This window comes from Pempheris klunzingeri, chromosome 8 (assembly GCF_042242105.1).
Source record: "Pempheris klunzingeri isolate RE-2024b chromosome 8, fPemKlu1.hap1, whole genome shotgun sequence".
NCBI lineage: Eukaryota > Metazoa > Chordata > Actinopteri > Acropomatiformes > Pempheridae > Pempheris > Pempheris klunzingeri.
In genome coordinates, this window is record NC_092019.1 from 25,239,686 (window position 1) to 25,259,253 (window position 19,568).

Consider the following 19,568-nt stretch of genomic DNA (forward strand, 5'->3'; position numbering starts at 1 on the left):
CTCAATTTCACTTTATCCGCTTCTTGTTTACATTCTGTACTTATTTTATTTAATTTGTTAGGCACTATTTCTCTGCTTTTCACTTAAGACACTTTACACACTTAGAGACACTTTACACTTTGTATTTTGTATTTTGTATTCAACTTTTGTATTGCTGCATCAACTTTTGTACTGTACTCTGGCAATAATTTCCTTCGGGATTAATAAAGTTGATCTTATCTTATAACACAGGTTTCATTCAGAATTTTCTGAATGAAAATTTGGGGTGTGCAATAGTGCTCTGAAATAAATCTCAGGCAAGAGCGCAATAGAAAGAACAACCATATTCATATATATATCTGTAACTACTTTCAGCAGAAACTAAGTAAACTGAAAATGTCCAAGAAAAGAAAAACACTGTAGCTTACTATATATACCATTTACAGCAACGCCTAAGCACAAGGAAAGAGGGCCAGTATATTTATACGTTATATCTGTACACAGATCAAGGAAAAGGATTACTGTTTTGTTTTGCTTGAAGCCAATCACCACAAACATTGTTCAATGTAATGCGACGTGATTGGCTCAATGACGCAGCAGCTCTAAGCCATACATTCCATGGTGGTGAAGTCGAAGGCGGTGCATGCGACGGTGTTCAGCATACCAAGATGCCACCAAAATGTACAACGTATACAACACACCTCTGGTGTCTTTAGGGCTACTGGCATTGGTGCTGGTATTTTTTTTAAACAATATCCATCCTTAAGTGATGGGGGACAAAATCCACAGTCGGTGTTCTGAGTCTTCCAAAGTTTAGCATTCCAAACGAGAGGCTACTATGAGGCTTCAGCAGTCATAGGTGGAGGGCATGTTTATTTAGCAGTGGGGGGACAGCAAGAAATGTATCATTTTCATATACAAAAAGTCTATAACTTTGGAAGAGACACCTTTGCTCTCATATTAGCTTTAAATGAAATTTTAAATACATTCTTATATTTCAGAATGAGGGCTGTGTGTTTGTCCTGCAGTGTTATACAGGAAGCACATTAGGAAGAGCTGTCTTTATGGGGACAGTTTAAAGGCAGATGGTGATGGTGAATTTATACTTTATTTCTATATATTATTCTTATATTCTATGTTCCACTGTATCATAATCAAAACTCAAAACTGCCAGTATTCACAAATGAGGCATCTTTCTGGACGAGGAAAGAGGCAGATTCACTTTAATCTCTGTGATTTGGTTTCCGTGCTTCTGTCTCAGTGATTTGGATCTGCAGATGTCTTCTCTTCGTGCTTAAGCCCTTTGGCCATATGCTCTTGCCGCCTGGACCCTGACACAAAGGGTTTTTAATCAGTCCTCTCAATGACAGAGCACATTCTGTCATTAAAAAGGCAGGGCTTTGAGGCTTGCTCTCGCCTCTCGCCGCATTTTGACTGAAGCTAGGCTTGGGATCACTACATCTACTGCTGTATTGCAAAAAAAAAGTTCTGTTCTTAACTGTGACTGATGTATTTGAGCTGGCTGGATTCCAATATCATCCACAACACTTTTTTTTCTCTCTCTCTTTGGATAAAGATAGCTTTTAGAAGACTTACACCCTGAAGTCTATGATTCAGCAGAATTGACGGCTTCTGTTGCGCTAAATTGTGACTGGATAAACCTCATTGTAGGAAAACACACTGAAAAATAGGTTACTAACATCTAAACCTGTAGCTACATTGAGGCACCTGGTTTAGACTGCAGCGGAAACAAGGCTAGTCTGATGTTACTTTTAGATTACAAACTTATATTAAAAAAGCTAATTCATGACATGAGGAAAAGGGAAACAAAAAAACACTGTCAAGCTGACGAGTGCAAACAGCCAAAAGCTAAAAAAATAGAGATCCTATTACATCTTAAGCAGCCATTTTGGATACCAGCCAACTGCCCAAATAAATCAATTTTAATGTGCAAAGGAGTTATCTGAAGGGTAAAACTGACAGGACTTTAATAGGCAAATATATGAACTTTATTGTAATTTAATTATTTTGGGTTTTGCTCTCATAGTAAACATTATTCAATAGCACGGAGCATTACCATAAATTAAGCGTAATTCGAGACAAGTTCTGAAATAAGATTCATTATATTTTGACCCGTGTTTAAGACAAAAATGTATTAAACTGTTGACCCTTTGCTCATTTGAATTGTGATTATAAATAGCCTTGAGTCGGCTTTGGAGGGCTTCCTGACTTTCACCTCAACTTCCAAGTGGTCGCTGCCTCATTGTCCAAATTTGCTAAATGTTTCAAAACTGAGCACAGGGACAAATCTGCTTGGGGATGAGAGGACTGAGGTTAAAGTAAAGTACGCATCCACAGCACCTGAATCTTGTTCCTAACACAGATGTTTAGGCTGAGTGGCGTGCTGCAGGGCTGCAGCCATGTTTGCTGACACTGTCAAAGCAGTTAATGCTCTTCTAGAGGGTTATCTTTCCCGTTGCAGAGAGATGATTCATTTAAACGTGGCTGCAGATTTGTTTTTGCACTCCATGTTCTGGGTTTTTGTTTCTCTATGAATATGGCAAATGTAAACACTAGTCCTGGTTATGGGGAGTAAGGCCCGCACATTGTTCGTACCGACAGTGAAAGAGCTGTTATCACAAATGGAGGGCTGTCTTTCTCCGCACAGCTTGCTCGAGCATGGACACGCAATTGCATTTGTGTGTGTTCTGTAACAAACTGGCTCCAATCCAGCATCTCAGAGTGTCTAATAGTGTGTGGACATCTCATAAAACTTGCATGCTGTGTGAGGTTTGAGCATTGTTTTGTTAAGCAGGCTAGTTTAACTAGCCCCAAGAAGATGTATCATTTTATCTTTCCCACGTGCAGATAATAAGCTGTTGATGAACATGAAAGTCAGTAAAAGGTTTTTTTTGAAGTTCAAATATTAGTCTGAAAGGCATGTTTCAGAGCAAAGTCGATCTGATTCTCTCTGTAGTTATAAAGCTCATCAGATCAGTGTTGAATAGCGTCTCAAATGGTGATCAATAACACATTTATTCTTTTCAGTGCTTGAGAGGAAAATCCTGAAAGGACGTCAGCCATTTAAGAATGTTGCTCCTGTGCTTTCTCAGTTTTCGGCAGGTACCTTTTCTCTCGTGTTTGGCTCCTGAGGTGCTGAAGGAGCATCACAGCTCCCACACAGATGACTTTGCAGATGCCTGTTAGGAAGGCAGGGAATACACCACATGTGCTGATCGATATCCCCTGCTTAGGGCAGGTTCACTGAATATTAAGCAACCGTGGGAAAGTTATCCTGTCACGTTCCAGGTGAGGAGAGCTAAAGCCAGCAATTATCCCTACACTCCTGCCAACAGAGCAATTTTCAATGAAAAGAGAATGTGATCCATTAAGAAACCCAATTCATTAAAAAACCTGTATTTTCATGCTTAAGTCCATATGGAGCTATAACGTGACTAGACAGATCTTTCTGTCATGAAAGCAGGCGTTACAGTTGCTGAGAATATAGCGTCAATTATAAATGTCTACCGATTATAAATATCAGTTACCTGCCCGGCCAGTTCTGCATCCGCTGCAGGCAGAGAGTTAAGTATGAACGGTCTCAATCAGACTAAAACTCAAATATGTTATTTAAATATGAGACTCATACGTTTCACCAGTGTCACTATTAGCATTATGACATCGAGCAGTGTCTCCACTGAACTGCAGTTTGGCCATATTTTATTGGGAGATGATCAAGGGGGCATTAGGGTGTTAAAAATCCCTATGTCAATAATGATGGTTTTTATTCATGTATATTTGATATTAATATGAATGTGATCTTGTTTATAGAGTTGACAGACTTAAAATTCAGGCCTCAAGGTAATGACCTACTAATATGTCAGGTAAATAATTCAGTGTAAGAAAGTTCAGTGTTTGTTTTTCTGTTTCAAACTGCACAGTGAGGACACTGAAAAGTGTCATGACATCCAGTGAGGTACAATAATCACCACATAGCTGCTCTTGAGCGGACCTTGTAAACCGTTTTGTGTTCTGCACATCTGTGAAGCTTTATGCCAACAGGTCAACAGATCAACAGCTCTTGCAATTTGCTGCCCTCTTTAGGAATCACTTTCCACCACATGTGACCTGCTATGTTAAAATACCTTCCCAACACAGCTGTTAAGAAAACCCTATTGGGGAACATTTTCACATCCATGGGACACAGTCTAATGACAAATGCCAGTCCTGCCAGACAAACTATGATCTTACCAGAAGTCATGTTGCAGTGAAAAACACCCATGGGGATTTTAGTCAAGCTGTAGCAAAGCCTCGTGGGTGAACATTGTTAAGACAGCGACTCTGTAAATAGAACAGCCTGCTGACATGTGCAGCACATCAGTGATGGCATGTGTTGCTGTAGTAGGCTGTATGTTGTGCCTCCCAGAGTCCCACCAGCCTACCTTTAGTCTGAGCTCTGTCTCTCTGTCAAATCCCTCAGCATCCCTTTGCCTCTCCAAGTGGAGCCAAGCGCAGAGCCTCTGACAGTTAGCAAGCACCTCTGCTGCACACATCATTGATACTAATGGGAACGGAGGGCTGGTGTAGGTTGGCATTTGTGTCAGAGTTCGCTGGAGTGTGTGTTTGTGCATATGGGGTAACCAAAGTCAGGATTACACAAGTAGAGCAAGTGTGGTTGCTCTGCGGCACAGAGATCAATTCATGTCGCTGCAGCAAACGGCATGACAACCAGTCTCCTCCCCATCACCATCTGCCTCCTCTGTGCCAATTTGTCACAGCACATCCAAGTGTGGCCATGCCCTCATTTAACATTGAGCAAGAGCACGACTCAGAGAAGTACGTGAGGAAGAAAAGGGAGGGAGGAGAAAATAAGGGCACTGACAAAGACTGCAGCCCTCTGGGTGAACAGTGAGAGGGGTCAACTGGAGTTTATCAGAGGGCAAAGACAAGAAATACACACAGAGGGCGTCCTGGTGGCTCAGTTAGCGCAGGTACAAACCACATAATGTACCGGCAACACCCTGGGTTTAAATCTGAACCAGGACATTTGTCACATCTCCCCTTTCTACCAAGTTCTCTGGTCTAATCTTTTTATGCAAAGACAGAAATCCAAAAAAAACCATCTGAACAAAATGACAACACAAACTGAGACAGCTGCATTCTCAGTGTGGCACACATTTGGAAGAATGTTTCCGTAATTTGGTAGCTGAAAAGACAGGTGCTAAAACTAGCTTCCTGCAGAGAGGTGGTGGGGTGCCCAACATGCTAAATGGTTCTAAAAAAACAAAAACACCTCATCAGTCACATCTTGTAGGTTTTACAGCGTCATTCAGTGCGTGTGCATGAACTGTTGTGCAAACTGAGACACAGGCCAAGGCAAGAGCTTTCTCATGTTTTGGTTTGACATACAAAGATAATTTTTTTCCTGTAAAGTATGTGGGCCGTGAGCAGACATTCATACATCCAAAACATGCATCAAACTATGCTTCACTTATAGTGGGAAGGACACAGTCCTGCATTGTCAAGTGAGTGGGTGACAAAACACGAAAGCAATGCCACTCTCTTTCTGCCTCCGTCTCCCTCTCACATTTTTGGCACGATAATACCTCTATTCAACTCAGCGGTCTGATCATGTTTCACGCCCGTGCACCCGCATTGACTGCCGTTCTGTCCCATTTCACCCCCTTTGATACATCTTTGTGTCATCAATAATGACAGAAAAGGCAGAAAATGGTTGTCCACATCGGGGCCTTTGTGCCACCATGATGCCAGCAGTGCAGTTCAACACCTCACTCCTGTTTACTCAAAACTTTTTACCAAACCATCGTGCATTGTTCCCCTGCTGTCAGAGAGAGCTATGCAAAAGTGGTGGGCTTCCATTCACTTTGACTAACGCAATGCTCCACAATGGCCCCGTGTTGCACATATGCACGGACAGCCAAAAGAGGGATCACAGCACAATAGTCGCGCAATGAAAGGGGACATGAATACAGAGATCACCCAACATGAGCATTTGTACTCTCAAATCGCTTAAAATAAGAGCTCATGGGGACAATGCCCAAGCTAGCCCTGGACAAACAATGAGTTTTGAATAAAGTATGTCTACGTGGTATGTCCATCTACCTGGGTGTGTGAGGCAGAGCTGTGATTAAAAGCTCTCATCAGTCTTTTTGCCACTTTGGAAAAACACTTGAAAACCATGACCTGTTTGTGGCTTATACAATCAGGTGTGGTTGTAATAGGGGAAGGCTATTCATTGGTAGGCAGTTGTCTCTCCAATATTGTGGCCAATTTCAGCCTCACGGGGTGTGAACTTGAAATAATAGCACACAAATATGTCATTATGTCCTACATCCATTCGGACAAACTACAGTGTGGAATTTGAGCGATTGAGTGTGTGAGAGTGAATAAAAATGGGGACATACTTCAGATAAATGTTTGCCAGTGCTTTCAGCGTTGTTTGAGGTTCTGCCTAAGATATTAAAATATTACTGATACACTGAAATGTCAAAGGCAAGTTCAAATGAAAGCTAAAGTTGTTCAGTAACTGCTGGATGTGGAAATAAGTTCACCATTCCACCAACTTAAAAGGTGATGATATGTCTGTACACTTTATTACCCGAATCATGGGGCCAGCGAAAACAAAGTCTACAAAAGTTGGTTTCCATAAAGGATTTTCTTTGTACAGTTACAGTGCAAATGTGCAATGTGAGACAGCAGGTATGAATATGATATAACATGTGGTGCTCATCGCTGCCAGTCAGATCAAACTCTGATCGAAGGACACCCACGCAGCTAACTGTTTGAGTGCTAAACTGTTATTCAATAGTAGCTTAGAGATCTTGAAATGGTGGATGTTTGGTTATTCAGTCATATTTCAGTCACATATATTCAAAATTATACTGAAATATGTAGAAATAGAACCAGGTTCTCAGGTTGTGTTGACTTTTTGACATTATTGACTTTTGTTTGTGTTTTCTAAGGGAATATATGTAACATTCCTGGAGTTGCATTGATTATCTCTGTCATGCATAAATACTAGAAGCATACTGATAGGATTTTGAGATTCCGTATTGATCCTTGATTGAAATGTCTTGTTTTTGCTTTTTCCAAACTATTATGAGGTCAAAAAAGTAAAGGCTCAAAATAGCTACAACTGGTGGCAGTCAAGGTGTGTACAAAGAAAAAGATTTTTAAAAAATCAGGAATCATAAGCCAACTTACAGACAGGTTTCGTCTTTAGCTCCTGCTCCTTCTCTCAGCCTTAGCTAATGACCTTAGCAGGGTCCAGGAGGTGGGGTGTGAGGGGTTGAAACCCCCTTGGAGGTTTTCCCTCAAAGAACGTTTAGTCCTCAACAAACTTCCTGTGAGTGCAAAAAGAAAAGAAGAAGAGAATGAGAACAATACAATAGAACCAGAAGCCTGGCAAACACACCACTGAAAAACATCAGGGGTTTGTCTTTTTTTGCTTAAACAGGGCACCATGAAGAAGGGCTCTGTCCCCAAGTGTGATCTCCTCAGTCACTCTGCTGTCACAACATCACAGCTCATACAAGCAGAGAGGCCACAAATAGAGCCAGATGTGACAGGCCCAAAGATGGGAGCGATATGAAAAATACTGTGAAGTGTTTTGCCTTTTTACTACCATTATACCACACAACTATGTGTGTTTGCATTAACCTGCCAATATATCCCTGTTTTGTTTGATGTGATTTTTGTTGGATCAAAAAAGTGTACGTTTGCTGTAATGTACACAAACATGATCAAGTGTCTATATAATGACAAAAAATACAGACAACCCATGAGTTCATGATTATTCATTTTTCATGCCCAACCCTTCGCCTACACTCTTTGTGTCTTTATACAAAGTCAGAAATGTTACTGTAGACTGAACGCACCATGTGGTTTAAGATGCCTATGCTTATGGTAAACTGCGTGGGCACTTCATCCAAAGATTGCTTTGGTAACTGACAATGGGAAACATTGTGTGGAGCAGCAAGACTGACGTACCTCAGCATGTATGCTGCAAAGATGAACAATTCTCAAAAAACAAAGAGCACATAAAGCAGCGTAGTAGAAAGATATTCGTGTACAGAGAAACCTCCTGCACTGTCCAGCTTTTTCTTACAAGCCTCTCGGGTCTCTTATCATTCATCACGTTGCTTGTAACTTTTTTTTTTTTTTTTTAAATATTGTTGGACTTTTCAAAACTTCAAATCTTTTTCCATTCACTTGAAGCTTGTCTGTGCTCTCAAAAGACTCATTGAAGACATACAGCTGGGGTTTACACCAACACACACACAGGCTGTCCAGTGGTGACTAATGGCAAGTGGTTCACGGATTGTCTGTTACTAAGCTTACCTCCTATAGACTTTTTCAGCTCCTTACATACCTCATGGCACTCAAATAAGGAGGGGAGATGGAGGTTGTGACCACAGAGCGATTCCTCACATCCTATTGCCATGGATAAAGCATGTCCAACTCACTGACTCACTCGCACAGCACAGCAGATGAGCTGCATTGCTTTCCCAATCCCTCCTGAATGAGGCAGCTGACTGCAGCTGCTGTGAGCTCAACACCACCGCTGACTCCCATCGCGGCTTCATAAAGCCACCGAAGGCCTGTAAATACTTAACAGCCCCAGCCTTCTGCAAATTAAGCAGAGCAGTGTGACAGCTTTGGCACGCTGGCTTATGGTGACTTAACCTGTGTGGTGTAAAGACGGGGGAGGGGGCTCGTGTCAGAATGTGTGGCTGTTAGTGGAAAGGTTATGGCCACTGTGCCAAATGACACTAGATCTTAGTCATGGGAAGTGGCCTGGTGGAGTAAAGAGAGTAATGTCAGTTCTGAAACTGTATTTAAAGTGTACTAGGCTCAATTACACACAACCTCTGACCACTTACTTCCATCTTCCCACACATCTGTCACACCATGGACAGGATACAGCTGTTTTTTCACCATCAATTGGGCTGGGAGGTAAGGTTGAAATTAATATCGCACTGTTAATAAGAATGTCTTTTTTTCGCTACCAACATACAGATGGGTGAACGATTGAAGCAAAAACAGACATAAAGTGCCGTTTAATATCTGCCGAGAGTGCTGTTTAATATCTCAAAATGTCCCGAAGGTGTTCAGTTTGTTTCTGATTGGGTGGACTGTGAATGTTTGATTAATATGGCATTAATGTAAATCATGTGCTACAGCCTTCAATGGCCCGGTGTGCCTTATATGGAGGCATCTCATTTAATCAGGTCTTTTCTTTAAGTTGTCACCTGTCTTAACATGAAGTGCTGCATCTAAGCATTACTTTTGGTATAGATTTGTCTGTGACATCTTCAAATTGTTTTATTCATTATTGATTCAACCAACAGTTCAAACATTTCGTGTGTTTCTGCATTTGTAATTGAAAAAAGTCGATTAATAAATTAAAATAGTTGCAGTTAGAGTAATTAATTTTCTGTCGATAACCTAATCAATTAAGCCATTATAAATGTGTACGAAATCAAAAATAATCCAAGTGACATCAAGTCAAATGCAAAACAAGCCACTGAATTGAAGATCTGACAAAACCCTCCACACATGTAATAAAAACTTTAGTTGGAGATTTTTCATAAAAATTAGCTTGAAATTATATACGATCGTATCCAGTTAGATTCCTCTTGAAGTTGATGGGGGCCCTGTGTCCGTCTATTAGATGTAGAAAGTAAAAGGTTACCATTAGCAAAGAGATATTAAAATATTACTGATACACTGAAATGTCAAAGGCAAGTTCAAATGAAAGCTAAAGTTGTTCAGTAACTGCTGGATGTGGAAATAAGTTCACCATTCCACCAACTTAAAAGGTGATGATATGTCTGTACACTTTATTGCCCGAATCATGGGGCCAGCGAAAACTAAGTCTACAAAAGTTGGTTTCCATAAAGGATTTTCTTTGTACAGTTACAGTGCAAATGTGCAATAACCCTCCACACATGTAATAAAAACTTTAGTTGGAGATTTTTCATAAAAATTAGCTTGAAATTATATACGATCGTATCCAGTTAGATTCCTCTTGAAGTTGATGGGGGCCCTGTGTCCGTCTATTAGATGTAGAAAGTAAAAGGTTACCATTAGCAAAGAGGTTTTGTTGTTTGGTTCAGATGTTTTCTTTTTTCCCTATGAGCCTGCACAGAGTAGGTTCCAATATCGATTTCAGTGAATGAGATGAGAATGAGAGAATGAGCTGGTGGGATTGTTATCCAGCTCTGTAACTTCAGCTGCTTTGATTGGGTTCTCATATGACACATGGGAGATGAAGGATAATGTTAATGATAATGCTGTGATTGTTTCATTGCCACACTGCAATCACTGTGCCCCAACGTAGGTGGCATCCTATAATTTGTAATCTCATTTTGTAGAAACAGTCCCACAGAGAGGTCCCCTTATTCTGCCATAATAGTTTTGAGGTGAGCCCCATTAACCAAATGAGCTTTTCAGGCACAATATTCCCATTAACACCACTCATATAATCCCTCATCTCCTTCAAACGTGCACGTTGAGCTTCCCTTCAGACCCTACACACCAAGCAAACAAGTTGCTTTTAGGAGTTTGGCATCTATTCAACTTCCCATCAATAAATTTGGCAAAATCCTCTTCTTTTTCCAAAATAACCCTAAAGCCCCCTAAACAGACTCATCCCAGACAGACTGACACACTAAATTCCTTTTTCCATTCCCACTACTCTGGATATTTCCCTGTAGGCCTTGCAGTGCTCACTGGGTTGTGGTAGTGATCAATGGCCCCTGGCTGCGGGCGTTAGGGGGGCCCTGGGCTCCAGGAATGGAGGTATTAATAATGCAAGGTCCAGGCCTGTCATATCCTCCATTAGCACAGAGGAGGCGGGAGGCCCAACGGCTGATTGATTACTAATTAGATTAATTGCTGTCTTTTAGAAAAGGAGGAGAATGTAATAGACTGGGGGCCTGACAAGTGCGAGGGCAGAGGAGCTTGGCCGGCTGAAAAATATCCAAGACACTGTTTAAAAAAGGACTTTTCGGATTACGAATGCACGTTTCTCTTCTATACAATTCAGAAAAAAATAGCCTAAATCTGTGTAATAAACAAGAATTCAATTGGAGTCCATCCAATTAGCTTTTACTTTAAAAATGTCTAATAAATTGCTCAATTCACTGCAGGCCTCTCTCTACAATGCGCCTGCATGCAGCACAAGAAAACAACTCAGCTGCACTGTTCACACTGCTAACTGAGGAAGACACTGGGGTTATTGGCTGTTCCGACATTTGTGTCTTGTTAGCCACCACTATCTGGAAGCCATGGCATGATAAGTCCCACTACCTTGCAGTTTTCATGTAATGTGGGCAATAATAGTGTTGCAGAACACAGTCATTTGCTGGGGTGCAGAGGTGTGGTGAGAATGAGTGCCACTTAATCTCCCTGCTGTCCTTTAGAGATAAAACTAATAAAACGCACATCAGGACTGTGGCATACACACCTGGGTCTGAAGGGGCAAACTTCTTGAGGTAAAGCTTTCTTTTTGACTTTAAATGTTTTAAAGATACTAATTATTGTTTTAACTATTCTATTACTGCTTTCCACAATGATACTTGCCTTTGATCAAAAGTCAATACTGGCCACTTAGTGTCATTATCTAACCTCCAACATGATGAATATGCTGAATGTTTGTTTTGAGAACGGGCTTATTGCAGAATTGATCAGGACTGAACTAACAGTCTGTGGGAAATTGTTATTCTTAATTTCAATTATCCTTGACTTTAATTAACAATGTTAAGTGTCTCATTGTCAAAAGATTTTTTTTTTGGAATATTTCCATCCTGATACCAACATCATTGGAAAACACTGAATACTAATTAAAACTGGCATTAGGCTTAAAATCCAATCAAAATATCAAAATCACTGCTGCTAACATTTCCAGCAAAATCACGTCTTCATTCCCAACAAGTGGCGAGGCAGACATGTATGTGTGAGTTTCTGACTAGACTAATTGGCACATTGGTATGGCCACACATTACATACACCCCACCAATATAAATAGCCACACACCTCTGAGGGGATAATGCCTTCCAAATAGGGAGCTGCAGTATTTGTCGCTGCTGCCTCTGCACTAGCAGACCATGGCGAGTTGAATCCTCGTTTGCTGGTGCTCGCCAACCTCGGGGGACAAGAGTCCCATCATGCATTGGTATGTTTAGTGCAATAACTCAGCCGTTTTTCAACTTTTGGAAAATTATTTATTTCCAGTGAGCTTGTAGAAGACATCCAATTGGCCCAATTGAAGAAAAGCCATTAGCACGTATTACAGTCTGCTGCATCCACATATGTTTTTTCAGTTTCTATTGAGAAAACATTCAAATATACAAACTGCTATCCATATCAGTCTCACAGCTCTGACACAGTGGTGGCATCAGTAAAGTGTTTTCCCAACATAGGGCGTGCTCTTTTGGACCTCTTCTCTCATGACTTGAATCATATGAAGATGGGTCTTTATCAGTATCTTTGACAGTGAGATGGATCTTTATGCTTTCTTGTCACAAATGAGTACTTGAGGGGCTGTCAGGGTGAAGTGGAACATTAGACCAATTAATTATTCTGCTCTTCCATTCTGCTGGGAGACAGTCTCTCATATCTGACAACGTTCATCTCTGCTCAACTCCACTGCTGTAGCAGCAAATGTCTAAAGATGAATTTCGCTGGACTGCCAACACTGGAATCTGTTGGCACATCACCCCAAAGGACAATAAAGCCAACACATTCACCCGGCATTCAGAAAACTGTCAAGAGTTGCCGTTGGCCTTTAGATGCCTTCAGGACCGTGACCAGAAACACAAAAATGCTGGGAAGAAAGTAGAATACCATTTAACTTTGAGAATCGGGGAACAATCTAGACAACCTCAAAACAAACAAAAACCAGATCTTGTGACGCTTTTGACAGAAAGCAGGTATGATTGACCAATTTTTCATCCACCTACATAGAGACGACGTACCAGCCAAAATAAAGCAGCTTGTAAGCAAACAAATTCTACAGATTTCACTGTAATCTGTTTAGTCTGTAATTCCAATAAAGACAAAGTATTAATACAACCTAAACTCAATAAAACTATACTGATGATTGTTTGTTGGCTGACTTTGTCTTTCTGCCTTGAGTCCAGTCAATCGTAGTCTAATTTCTTTCCTCTCTCATTCCCCAAGTCCAAGGCTGCCTCCTACATCCTCCTCTCAGCCCCTGTGGCTCATGCAGTGATGACATGCTGTGCTAATTGAAAGCGACCCTTATTCGTCCTTTTTCCAGACTGCTCTGGCTGATGCCCCATTGTTTTTGCCTCCGCTGGCGGTTGACAACTGGCCTTTGGGCTGCGGCGCTCTGCGGCATGAACTCTGGCCTCGCTGTGTTGGCCTCTCTCTGCAAACACAAGGCCAGGTCCAAAACCTGGAGGAAACTGCAGGCTTCCACCGTTTCTTCCTGTGGTATGGTTAGCAGAAATTGTTCTGGTGAGAACTGTTCTACTTGTTTTTGCTTTGGTTGCTTTATGCAAATGTAACCGATGCATAATGTTGTTAACACAATAAAGAGGAGTCTAGAATTTGAAATTCAATGTAGATGCAAACAATTCCCAGGCATCTTCCCTTGAACATGCTCTGCAAACTCTGAAGGACAAAAGCACAAACACTAACCTAATAGATGAGCTACAGCTGCAGCACAGACAGCATGATTAGATTCTACTCATACTTAATTCCTTTATCAAAGAGCAGTGATATTCCGCTAAAACCAAACGCTTGTACCTGCAGTGTTTCAATAGAGGTGGGCTGCTCTTATCACCCTCACTGAATAGGACTGGGGCCCATAATGTAATAGCCTAGCAGCGCGCTCATAAATCACCTGAAGAGGCTGTATGCCACATGCACTGACACTCCCAATCTGCCAACCTGTGTCTTTATTAAAAGAGCACATTATACTGAAAGGAGGCTTTTTTACCCCTACATCACCCTGCTATAAACACCTCAACTCATATTTATGCAAACGCAAGGATACAAATATGTTCCTCTGCAGGCACAAATACATTTCTAAGAGCTTTTATATACATAATATGTGCATGAGACAGAGAGACAGACTGACATTGTTTCTACATTGACATGTCACCCTCTCGCATCACAATTACAGCACGTCTCCCTCCCACTGTGAGACGCATCCATTTGGATGTATGAATGTTTATTCATATCTGATTTTTCTTAGTGACACTCTTCAATGTTATTGGCCAAATTGTGTACACAACAGAGTGTGGTATTTCTGTGTGTGTGTGTGTGTGTGTGTGTTCTGCTTTGTTGATTATTTTTTTGTTTTTGTATTTTCTTTGACAGCTATATTGGGAAATGTCAAAAGTAAGCGTCATGTGAGCTGACAAAGAAATGGCAATAAAGTGAAATGTGGCATCAATATAGACCCTATAGAGTATGTTGACAGTGTGGAAACATTCAGACCAAGACTTCATACGAACAAATGCAGAAGCGAAATAGTAGACTTCATTAGACATTACGGTGCTCTTGAGGACCTCTGCCTTAATTAAAGCAATGTGAAGTCTAAACCTTGTGGTATACCTTTCGCCACACTCTGCTCAGGAGTGCCTGAAGAATGTCACATTCCCTCCACTGTCATCTACAACTGTGGTGGGAGCCTTTGAGAAAGGCGTCAAAAGAGCAAAGAGCCCTTAATCAAAGACTGGGGTCTGATGTGTTCACGTTTGCAGATTTGTTATCCCTAGAAAGTACAAGATTGCAGACAATATTTGGAGAGACACCCAAATGAAAATCAGTTATGTCCTGTGTGTGTTGTCTCTGCAGCATACATAAGGCTTGTTCTGAAGTAATTTCTTGGCTGCAGCTGACTGTGATGTGGCTCTGAATATTTGTTCAAACAACTCTAATGCCTCACTTCTATATTACTGCACAAAAAAACCTACTTTACACCATATGTGCTTTGCAAAATAAACCAAGATATAAAAGAATATATGCAACTGCATTGTAAAGTGCATCATTGCTCTGCTCAGCCGACCAAACATTACTCACCAGCTTCTTTTTAGTTTTTTGTGACTATGGACAAAAGATTTCACATTTGCATGACAAACAAGTGAGGAACAAGGCCAAATCAAATCTGCTCTCACAGCTAGAGGACATTTGTGCAAACTAAATGCAACTAAAAATCATGCAGGCTGCCACAGTGCGCACAACTAAAGTCATGCAACTTGTGTGCAGGAAAAACACTAAATCCCTCTCTCCCACTCAGCTCTTGCCAACACAAGATGCACCCTTCAGTAAACAGCGGCTGCAGAACACATCCTGCAAAGAAGGCTTAACAGTTGAGAGACAAGAATGTAAACAGCTCAGAAACTCTCAGAAAGGAAGTTGTTACAATCTAGAAATAAAACAATGAGGATGGGGATTTAAAAATGGCATGAGCCAGGGCATTTTCTTCTCCAGACTCCTTTGGCTGTTGTCTGACCAGTGGCAGCAGTCCAAGGCAATCTCTGAGTACCGTGCTCACCCTCAGAGCTGCATCTCTGTAGCCATGTGCACACTGAAGCTGAAAAGCTACTTGAAATTGGTGTTTGTATGAAAATGCTACATGGAATTGCATTCAATGGATCTCTTTCACATGAAGTGTGTCCCTGAAATGTTTGGGAGCATTTTTTTGCAAGGGGTCATGTGTGGATGGAAGCAGAGATCGATATTCAGAAAAATCTGTACAACCAATTTCACCTCGTATGAATGGAAGCAGTAACGTTGCAGGGACAAGCACATGAAGACGCTTTCTTGTGAACCAATCACAAGACTTCACTGTTGATGCATTTGAATCTGTAACTTGTTTACAGTTTCCTTCCAATACTTTGGTGGTTCATTTCATAACTAACAGGTAATACAAGCTTTTTTGTTTGCAAAGTTTTTCAAACAATGGCTGGAAACGGGACTCTGTTCTGAGTTTTATTGTGGTTGGCATCCATTGCCATCCAAGTGTTGCATTATCATTATCTGCTGGACTGTCCCTTAACCCCTCTATTCTAGCATTGTCATGGCGTGTGTGAAAAGGAGAGAGAAATGTTCCTGAAAGTAGCTGCATATGTTCATAGTGACAATCACCAGCAGTGCCTGAAAAGCTATCCCCAGTAATTTACTAGAAACAATGTGTGAAAGAGGCTTTACATGACATACATTTGACAATGTGATGTGAATATAAATTGCTGTAATGGCACAACCAGTGTTGGCTGGAGGGAGATCGCAATGTGATTGTTTTTTAAAAGTTTAAAAACTTTTTGAAAAGTTTATTCAGGACATCTCCTTATTGGCCTGATTGGTGCATTATGCACCAGCTTGTCTCCATAATTTAATGTTGCACTCGTGAGCCTCAATCAGTGTTGGACCTTCACTTGTCGCTGGGTGACAACTTTTGATACATGCTGTAATATTTAAGTTTAAAAGAGCTTTAAACAAAACAGATGTGGCATCTTTCGTCATTAAGGCTCTGTGTAGGTATGCCTTCTTTACATCACTAGAAGATGATAACTGCAGCAGATATGGTTTGCAACCTTGCATACAGTAGATATGATCACTCACCCAGACAAAATCAGATGTGAGCAGTAATCACTTGTGAGTCACAATGCCAACTGCATGACCTGAAGTGACAAATCCTTCCCCTCTACCTAAACTGCCCCAGTCTCACCTGTCCCTGCATCATAGACCCTGTCAAAAATTAGTCAGCAGCAAATGAGCACAGGGAGGGTTAGAAAGCTGGGCTCCGGCTGCAGATATTTTCTATCTTGACAATAGTGATCAAACAGTCTCACAGCAGTGGAGGCTGAGCCACTGTGTGTTATCTTGTCTGAGTCGGAATGCGCGACATGTAGACGCATAGCAAAGGAGAGCGAGACAGACAGGTAATCCAGGATTACAGCACCGACATGTCATTTCCGTGGACATGTTATTCCTGCTCAGTTGTCTTTTGTGCGAAACGTAGGGTGCAACCCCATCTGTCTGCGCCAAACTCTCTTCTGGCACCCATCAATGGCACGCCGTGAACCAGCATAGACTATGACATAATGAGCTCCCATAGCCTTGTCAATGCAACAACCCCCCATCCCCAAACAGCCGCGCTCTTAAACTCCAGTTTGCCCGTTTCCAGGTGTGCAGAGCTCTTCAGTAAACAAGGCATCTAGGTGGTAGATGATATTTCATATCGTTTTAAAATCCCTCCAACAGGCAACCACAGATGGACAATCCAGCCACGAGAAGAGTGTCAATTGCTGGTCGATGGGATGGTTGGGCTGCTTACACCAAGAGAATACAAACACACTCCAGAGATCACATACAAATATTAATACGAACTTGTTGGGCATAACTGCAGAGACAGATCATAGCATTTTTGTCTGAAGTACCAGACAGATGTGTCTGTGTGTCCTTCACTTGGTCTAGGTGAGTCACTGAAACTATTGAATGCAAGAAGAGGTTTAAATAAAGAGATGTTTCACTCTTGAGGATTTTTTTCATTTCTGAGTACCATCATTATCACATATCAAAATTGCCTTGTAATGAGCCTTCAGATGGGTCATTTCACCGACTTGGAAATTACAGATATTAGTGACGTTAGAAGGCTTTCAAAACAATGTTCTGGACATTGGCAGAGTGAAGTTCTTTAGTGTTTTCTTATCCTTTTCTATCAAACTCCTTTTGAAAGTTTTTTTTTCCCCCTTGTTTTCCTCATTCCTCTTCTTTTACAATATAAAGTGTGTGTGTGTTCATTTATGTAACAAATGTGCTGCTACTTTGGCCAGGGGCAGCAGGTTTCCATCTCAAAAGACCATCCTGCTTCAATAAAAGTCAAACAGAATACATAAATTAAAAAAATATATATATATTTTTAAATCTAATCCAATTTGAGTTCAGGGTGCATCAGCTACTTAAACAGGCAGATCTGTCTGAATTGTCATAAAGTGATTATCAGCTATCTACCTGTGTTCCATGACCGTGTACTTTGACAGGAGATTAAGTTTACAATTAGTTTTTCCATTGTCCATAAGTTGGTCAAAATATAAAAATACTTTTAACTAATTTGTTTATTTATTTATTCAGGGTCTTTGAGTCCATGGTGGCTGTTTTAGAGTCTCATTTAAAAACTGTTACCCAGGGAAATCTCACACTCACAATTTCCTCTGTGTTTATGATGGTTTTCACATTGTAACTGAGGAGTGAGGGTGTTTTACAATCATCACAATGATGATTTGGTTAACGTTAAAGGTTAAACTGCTCATACAGAGCTAGAGACAAAGTGTTCTACTGCAGAGAAGACGACGAGGCAGAAATAGTAAATAGGCCCTACTTACTTACTCAATGCCTTTTGAGCGTTCCACAAGTGGTGAAGTCAAGTTTTAATCCAAAGATTTATCCGTATGATGCAGTTTTCTTTCTTGCGTTGGTTTAAAGCGCCTAAGTTTATCATTCATCAGCAAAGGGGTTGTCGGGTCACATTCTACATGCTATATCTACATGTGCATCACGACATTTCCTGTAGAGTGACTTCTCTCCCTTACCTGTGTGTCACTGTGGTGTCTTACACAAGTGTTACATTCCAACACACACACACAGTCTGCCATTACGAGGCAACAGCTTTCAAACATCTCACACTTCAGTATCTGTTTTGTTTACCAGCACACTATAATCATGCTCTGACATTTCCTCTTTGTCTTTAGCATGACAGTCTACCCTACACACAGACTGCCAAAGCATTTCAGAGTCTTTATCTCCAGGCAAACACCGCATAATGTAATTCTTACCAACTGCTTTGTTGAAAACATTTAGCAGCCCTGATTCTCTTTCAGTGTTTATCAATCCAAAATCCTTCTCACTCAAACGTTTTGTATGAAGACAAGACGCAAAGTCGGACATGATTTCCAAGACATCCTTATAAATGAATGCCTTGGCATATTCAGTGTTACTTTACAGTAACTGTAGAAGAAGAGTTCTGGCACTGCGTTTAGAGAAGCTAATGCCCTCTCTCCCAGCTGGCTCCTTATTTCTGTTTGAGCAAAAAAAACAATATTTCCTTTACAAAAGCAGCTGCTTAAAGGAAAGACCCAAAAAGAAAAACAGTGGTCTCTGATGTCCGCTGTGGAGCTCAGTCAAAAGGCAGAAAAGCTAATCTATCACCTGATCTTGTAAGCTCAAAAAAAGCTGGTTCGTCTGGTCCATATAGTGAAAATGTGATTCAAAATCAAATTGATTCCAAATTGGCACGTGTCCAGCAAGAGAAGGAGAGCATTAAGACATAAAGGAGAAAATGTTCAACATCAGAGGCTTCACGGGCACTTAATGCAGCACATGTTCACATTAGGAGCCTTATTCCAAAAACTGTTTTACTTTGTCCAAACTCCAGTGTGAATCATGACGTCAGTGTTGACAAACTGTAAACACTGGGCGGTGAATACATAATGCCTGTCAAAGCACTTATTTTCAACTCCCACAGAGCTCTTAGCCAATTCCATGAGTCATAACGTTTAAATGAAAAGACAGGCTGACCCCTTCCATGTTTC

The 19,568-nt window shown here is 41.0% G+C and overlaps 1 long non-coding RNA gene across 1 annotated transcript in view; it reads right to left on the reverse strand.

The window, feature by feature from the left end:
• Positions 1-7,260: 7,260 nt before the first annotated feature.
• LOC139204654 (uncharacterized) overlaps positions 7,261-19,568 on the reverse strand; it is a 59,203-nt gene continuing 46,895 nt past the window's right edge. Inside the window, exon 3 of the long non-coding RNA XR_011584440.1 lies at positions 7,261-7,343. This is a non-coding gene — a long non-coding RNA (uncharacterized lncRNA). The remainder of the gene's footprint in view (positions 7,344-19,568) is intronic.